The sequence below is a fragment of the Lactuca virosa genome, chromosome 8 (assembly GCF_052849685.1).
Source record: "Lactuca virosa cultivar CGN04683 chromosome 8, Lactuca_virosa_CGN04683_v6, whole genome shotgun sequence".
Taxonomy (NCBI): domain Eukaryota; kingdom Viridiplantae; phylum Streptophyta; class Magnoliopsida; order Asterales; family Asteraceae; genus Lactuca; species Lactuca virosa.
The window spans coordinates 344,712,408-344,720,182 of record NC_136433.1 but is presented as its reverse complement, the minus strand read 5'-3'; positions in this window follow the sequence as shown (position 1 = coordinate 344,720,182).

Here is a 7,775-nt window from a genome sequence, read left to right as displayed (position 1 = left end):
CTATGGATTAACAGCACATCTCATGGGTTGTCAGCAACATTGGGGACTATCAGTAGTCCCATGGACATACAACAGTCCAGGAGTTATCAACAACTCATTTCGCATATAACATAAATCAACAAAAAAGACCCAGCTGGTTGACATGCATATACTACCACACATGTTAGCATAGTGAGAAGACTCGCCTAGTGGGTAGCAACTAAAGACCACATCTCTCACCCGCAAATATTGACCCTACATGGTACCTAATAGAAATAAAGAGTACCCTCTCAATCTATATTCCAAAACCCTTAGTTTGACGAAAAGTCAACCCATGCTAAAAGTTAAAGTTTAAAGTCAAAGTCAATAGCCAATAATGCTAACAGCTGACCCGCACGTCGTGACCAGCCCTTGGTCACGTCGTGAGGATGCGTGTAACGACGTAAATTTTCAAACCAATTTTTCTTTTTCAAACAACATAAAACACATGTCACATTTTCTCAAAAACCTCAACTATCAAATTTCAATACATATTTCAAAAGTCGTTTATCACAAATCCAGGATCCACCAAAAATATAACTCCAACTCTGGTGTGTGTACAATCAAGTCGGTGCCTTCCCGCGATCCTCAAGAGTACCTGAAACAAATAACACATAACACGGTAAACACGAAGATTAGTGAGTTCCCCAAAATACCACATGCACAAATAACATGCCACTCGAGGCTATAACTCGGCATGGACCCTCCAGTCTCATGCGTCTCGGTGAGGACCGTCCGGTCTCACGGCTCTGTATGGACCCTCCAGTCTCGTATCTCAGTACGACCCTCCTGTCCCATAGCTCGGGTGGACCCTCTGGTCCTAACTCTGGTGGACCCTCCGGTCCTACTCAGTAACTCAGAATAATACGCAGTATAAATCACATAAAAATAATGCAAGATATCACAGTACTCAAATAACACATAAGACCCCCTAGTCACACTACTCAAATTACCACTCTAGGTATGTATAGTGAGAAGACTCACCTCCTAAGAATCGACTAACCTCAAACTCGTATCACCAGTCTAGCCTCCGCCTAACACACACAATAATTATTCCTAATTAATAACGACTCTCACAAAGCTAGACTAACCCTTCCATACACTCACAGAAGGGTAAAAGACCATTTTACCCGTCCATGGGCTTAATAGTCCACATGTTGACCAAACCCTAAAAGTCAACCAAAAGTCAATGGCAGGGAGTATGCTGCGCGTACCAGCTCTCTACGTTGGGCTTACTCAGCTTCCATGCAGATATCGGGGATGCTCGACCCCTACGCCGCGCGTACTGGGATTACGCCCACCGTAAGTCCCAGTTTCAATCTTCTCACATATTTGGTCTTAATCAGTTAAGACCTTGGCTCATATCACAGATTTGGACTCCCTAATATCTCTTAATCCATAAAGTCAGTGACTTTAAGCCTTTGCATGGCTGATTTGGTCACAAACACTCATCCCCTTTCCTCATAAAGCTCATATCTCATGTATGGCTTGTTCCTAACGACCAAGATTGGATTTTTATGACATTACACCACAAAATACACTAAAAGGGGATGGATCACGACCTCTGGGGCTGATTAACTCATAACGTCTCCATCTTTTGGGACAAAACCCTGAAATACTCCATATAAATGCATAAATCAAAAGAGTGAGAAACCTTGAAGCTTTATACGTCTAAGTGAAGCTTTCCACACTGCTATGCTCAGATCCAAGGGCCTGGACTCTCACTCCTTCTTCTCCAAGGCTTCTTCTCCACTTCAAGATCACAAGAATATACTCACATGCTCTCAAATGCACTCACAAGCAATAAGAACAATGATTTAGGGTTAGGAGGGTTTGGTATCTGGGAATGGTGGCCAGGAATGAGGCCATCATGTCCTTTAAATAGGGGACTCACCAACAATTAGGGTTTCATTATGGGCCTAGTACGCCCAGCATACTAGGTGCCTTCCGCATCACATGCACGCATACGAGTACAGTGAGCGTACACTCTAGTACGCCCCGTATACTCGTTTACCACCTTTTCTCTAATAAGGGCCAAAATGGACAAGAGCTCAAAAGATCAAGGTTTACAAGATTCACTTGGACTTGGGATGTTACAATTCTCCCCCACTAGAATCAGACTTCGCCCTCGAAGTCATGCTCCGCAAATAACTCTGGATGCTGCTCCCGCATCTCTAACTCCCTCTCCGATGTTGCCACTGGACCTGAACCAGGGGCACCTCCTTGTTCCTCAGAACCTTTACCTTTCGATCCAAAATCGCGATCGCCCTATGAATGTAATTCAGGCTCGCATCCACCTGAATGTCCTCTAGTGGTACCACTGTCGTCTCATCGGCTACACACTTCCTCAACTGGGATACGTGGAAGGTGTTATGGCGACTCTGGTCCGTCAATAACCTCTGTCTAACCTGCAGAATCTGCTCGGTCATCTTCAACACTATATGCGTGCCACCCATCACTCTCTGCCCCACTTCTACCCAACAAATGGGAGTCCGACACCTCCTCCTATAGAGAAGCTCAAAGGGAGGCATACCAATACTCGAATGATAGCTGTTATTGTAAGAAAACTCAGCCAGTGGTATGTAGGTGTCCCAACTTCCTCCGAAGTCCATGACACATGCATGCAACATGTCCTCAAGCGTCTGAAGTGTCCGCTCGCTCTGCCCGTCCGTCTGTGGGTGATACGCAGTACTGAAATGCAAGTGCGTGCCCAACTCCTCATGAAATATCTTCCAAAACCTGGAAGTGAAACGCATGTCTCGATCCGACACTATCGAGATCGGCACTCCATGCCGTGCTACCACCTCTCTCACATAGATCTCGTCTAATCTCTCTGCAGAAGAGCTCTCACTAATAGCAAGGAAGTGAGCACTCTTCGTCAGTCGGTCCACAATCACCCAAATCGCGTCAACCCCACGCGTAGTCCTCGGTAACTTGGTGATAAAATCCATCGAGATCTATTCCCACTTCCACTGGGGAATCTCCAGAGGCTGCAATGGACCATGTGGACGCTGGTGCTCTGCCTTGACTCGGCGGCAGGTCAAGCACCTCTCAACTACCCAAGCAACATCCCTCTTCATACAGGGCCACCAGTAATCTCTCTTTAGCCTAAATACATCCTAGTGGCCCCCGGGATGGATCGAAAATCTCAATCTATGCGCCTCCTCCATCAGTATACGTCGAGCTCCGCCCGTGTAGGGCACCCAAATCCGTCCTCGGAAAGTCATAAGCCCTCGGTTGTCCGTCACAAACTCGGACACTTGCCCAATCACCCGCTCCCTCTTGCGGTTCTCCGGTCTCATGGCCTCCTCCTAGGCCTCTCGAATGGTATCTAAGACTGGATTCATCATGGTCATCCTCATACACACATCCCGGATCCATGCACTCTCTGCTCTACGGCTCAGGGCGTTGGCTACCACATTAGCTTTGCCCGGATGATACAGGATCTCATAGTTATAATCCTTCACCACATCCAACCATCTACTCTGCCTCATGTTCATCTTGGGCCGATCCATATGATACTTCAAACTCTTGTGGTCAGTGTATACGGTACACTGAATCCCATACAGATAGTGACGCCAGATCTTGAGGGCGAACACCACCGCCCCCAGTTCTAGATCGTGGGTGGGATATCTCGTCTCATGAGGCTTCAACTACTTCGATACGTATTCTATCATGTGCCCTCTCTGCATTAGTACCGCACCCATGCCTGAAATAGATGCATCGCAATAAACCACAAAATCCTCCATGCCCTCCGGAAGGGCTAACATCGGGGCTTCGCACAACCTCTGGCAAAGAGTCTCAAAAGAGTTACGTTGCTCGGGACCCCAAATAAAAGTAACGCCCTTCCGGGTCAACCTGGTGAGGGGGACAACAATCTTTGAGAAATCTCTGATAAATCTCTGATAGTAACCGGCCAATCCCAGAAAACTCCTGATCTCGGTGGGGGATCTCGGCACCTCCCATCTCATAACTGCCTCAATCTTCGCCAGATCGACCAAAATCCCATTCTGATTAACGAGGTGTCCCAGGAACTGGACCTATCGTAACCAGAAATCACACTTGGAGAATTTGGCATAGAGCCTCTCCGATCTCATTAAACCGAGAATCTCTCTCAGATGCTCCTCATGCTACTCTCTGGATCTCGAATACACCAAGATATAATCGATGAACACGATCACCAATCGATCCAACATAGGCATGCACACCCGGTTCATGAGGTCCATGAATGTTGTTGGTGTGTTGGTGAGCCCGAAAGGCATCACCACGAACTTATAGTGCCCATAACGCGTCCTAAAGGCCGTCTTCTGGATATCCTCCTCGCGGACTCTCATCCGATGATACCCAGACCTCAAATTGATCTTGGAAAAGCAAAACACCCCCTGCAACTGATCGAACAAATCGTCGATCCTCGGAAGTGGATAACGGTTCTTGACCGTCAGCTTGTTCAACTCCTGGTAATCAATGCACATCCGGTGTGAACCATCCTTTTTCTTGAAAAAAAGGATCGGCGCTCCCCACGATGAACTACTCGGCCTGATAAAGTCCTTCCCCAACAGCTCCTGGAGCTGTGAGGATAACTCTTGCATCTCGAGTGGTGCAAGGTGATAAGGTGCCTTGGCGATAGGCGCCGCTCCCGGAACCAGATCAATCCGGAACTCCACTTGCCTCTCGGGAGGCACACCCGGTAACTCCTCGGGGAAAACATCCGGAAACTCACTCACTATCGGAACCTTCGTGATACAACTCGGTCTCTCAGCAGCAACCCGTGTATCCATCACGTATGCTACAAAACCCCTGCAACCCTATTGTAGACTCTGTCTCGCTCTAACAGCCAAACAGAACGCTGACCCAGATCGGTTACCCTCGCTATACAATGTAAGCACTCCCCCACTAGGATCTCGTATGGTCACCAACTGATGCTCGCAATCGATCACAGCTCCAAATCGACTCAACCAGTCCATGCCCACAATGACACAGACATCACCCATCGCGATCGGTACCAGATCTATCGGAAACTCGACACCAAAAATCTCAAGCACACATCCCCGGATAACCTCAGTAGCAAGCACTGCATGCTCATCTGCTATGGAAACTCTCAGAGGTTGACTCAACACCTCACGTCGGATACTGATGTGGCGACTAAACGCTAATGAAACGAAGGATCGACTCGCACCCGAGTCAAATAACACCAAGGCAGGTACAGAACTCACAAGAAAAGTACCTATGCATATCACAATATAAGCACAATATAACTCAAAATAGAAAAAGTATGATAACACATACCGGCCACAACATCAGGTGTTGCGCGGACCTCCTCTACTGTCAGCTGAAAGGCTCTCCCGCGAACCCTCGGTACCTCAGCCTTCGCTGGCCGGCTCTTTGTAGCTTGTATAGCAGCAGGGGCAGATCCTTGTGCTGATCCCTGTCACAGCTGTGGGCACTCGGCCTTCCGATGGCCGGTCTGGTTCCAGTGGAAGCAGACTGCAAACCCCTTGGGGCAATCCCTCACGATATGCCCCTCCTTGCCACACTTGTAGCAAATACCCGCTCGACACGCCCCCTCATGACTCTTGCCGCACTTCCCACAAGTGCGGCCCTTCTGGCCTCCAGATCTCGAATCAGTGGGCTTAGCCCGCTTGGCTGCCGGCTGAGACTGTGTCGGTCGCCGATCCCTCCCCTGAGACTTCACCTCCTCCCTGGCCTGAGTCTCCAGCTCAATCTCCCTCCTTCAGGCATTTTCCTAAAGCTCAGCAAATGACCGATAAGTTGAGTTCCCCACGAACTCGCAAATATCTCTCCTCAGAATGCTCAAATACCAAATCATATGTGCCTGCTCGGTAGATACGTGCTCAGGGCAGAAGAACGCCCTCTCATGGAACATCCTCGTAATCACTGTCACTGACTCCGTCCTCTGCTTGAGGGACATAAACTCCTGGGCCAACCATTCCCTCTTCACCGGGGGAACATACTCATCTCGAAACATCGCAGTAAACCTCTCCCATGTCCCTGCAGTGTGCTCTGCAGGAGTGTAACTGGCTGTCACAAACTTCCACCAGTCCTTCGCCCCCAAGCGAAGCTGGTTCAGCGCGAACCGTACTCTCAAATGCTCCGGACATGAACAAGTGTAGAAACACCCCTCGATATCAGAGATCCATCTCATCGCAGCAATCGGATCCTGAGTCCCATCAAACTTTGGTGGCTTCGTGTTGTTGAACTCCCGGTACAGCAACGAGTCACCTCCCTGTGGCCTAGTAGCGGCGACAGCTGCAGTGGAGGCAGCAGCAGCAGCCTCAGTGATAGCAGCGTATCGCTCATCAAACATCTCAATCAGGGTGGTCTTAATAGACCCAAACATCTCAGGAATCTCTGCTCGGATAGCTGCGGCCACCTCCTCGTGAATCATCCTTCGAATCTCATCATCACTAGTCCTGCTGCCTTCAGGGTTGTGGCGTGTACCCACCATGATGTCTCTGAAAATAACACAAAATCATCAGAGACTCGCTCGAGTATACTCACACTCGATCACTCGCCCCTACTTGTTCCTTAGCATCCTAAGGACTCTTACTTTGACTGCTCACCGATCCGGGGCTTTCAGTAGTATGGGCCCAATACTACCTTCCACACTGCATCTGTATTCACCCCAAGTCCTCCTCCTAGGATCCCAGTTGCAAGTACTCTATATCTCAACAAACACAGACTACTCTCTCAGTAGACCTCTCATAAGCTCATATCTACTAAATACTCATACTCAGCTCATCCTCAAGGCAAATCACAGATAGCAGAAATCCCTAGACTAAGACATCACAAATCAGGCCACTCTAGTCCTAATATATGAAATAACTAGCCTACTCTCTAACATGCATAATATCTCATAAAATATATCATGTAAATCTCATAAAACAAAAGTAGGGGTATTTTGGGAAATCACCGTTCGGGCTCTGGCTGATTGTACACACTGCTCCAACTCGTTTTCTCTTAAACTCTTTCTTATTTTAAAAAAATCTGTCTTTTTTGAAAATTTTTCTCAAATCCTCAGTTTGAGTCAAAACACGCCCGAAGGTGCATCCGAATCCCTCAAACCAAGGCTCTGATACCAACTTGTAACGACGTAAATTTTCAAACCAAATTTTTCTTTTTCAAACACCATAAAACACATGTCACATTTTCTCAAAAACATCAAGTATCAAATTTCAATACATATTTCAAAAGTCGTTTATCACAAATCCAGGATCCACCAAAAATATAACTCCAACTCTGGTGTGTGTACAATCAAGCCGGTGCCTTCCCGCGATCCTCAGTAGTACCTGAAACACATAACACATAACACGGTTGTAAGGTCCTCATTGATGGAAGGATCTTCACCAATGATCAATCAAGCATAAGAAAACAAAGAAGAAATGGAGTAGAAAATGGAATAAAACTGAGCTTGCATACAATTCACACTTGGAAATGTCGGATACAAATCAGGGACCGAAAACTAGCAAAGTACAACTGCTGATCAACTCTTTCTACTAACAACCTGACAGCCTACATATACCCATGAGGACCGAAAACAGGTTTCGGTCAGCAGACCGAAATCCTGTTTTCGGTCACTTCCAACCAAGAACAATGACCTAGACCGAAAACATCAAACACACACTATAGACTCCAAAATACAACGATAAATGCCCTAACTCATCTATACATGTAATGCCTAGCCCAAACCATATATATTGGCCCTTCAATCTCCCCCTTGGTTTGCGGCTAGCATGAAT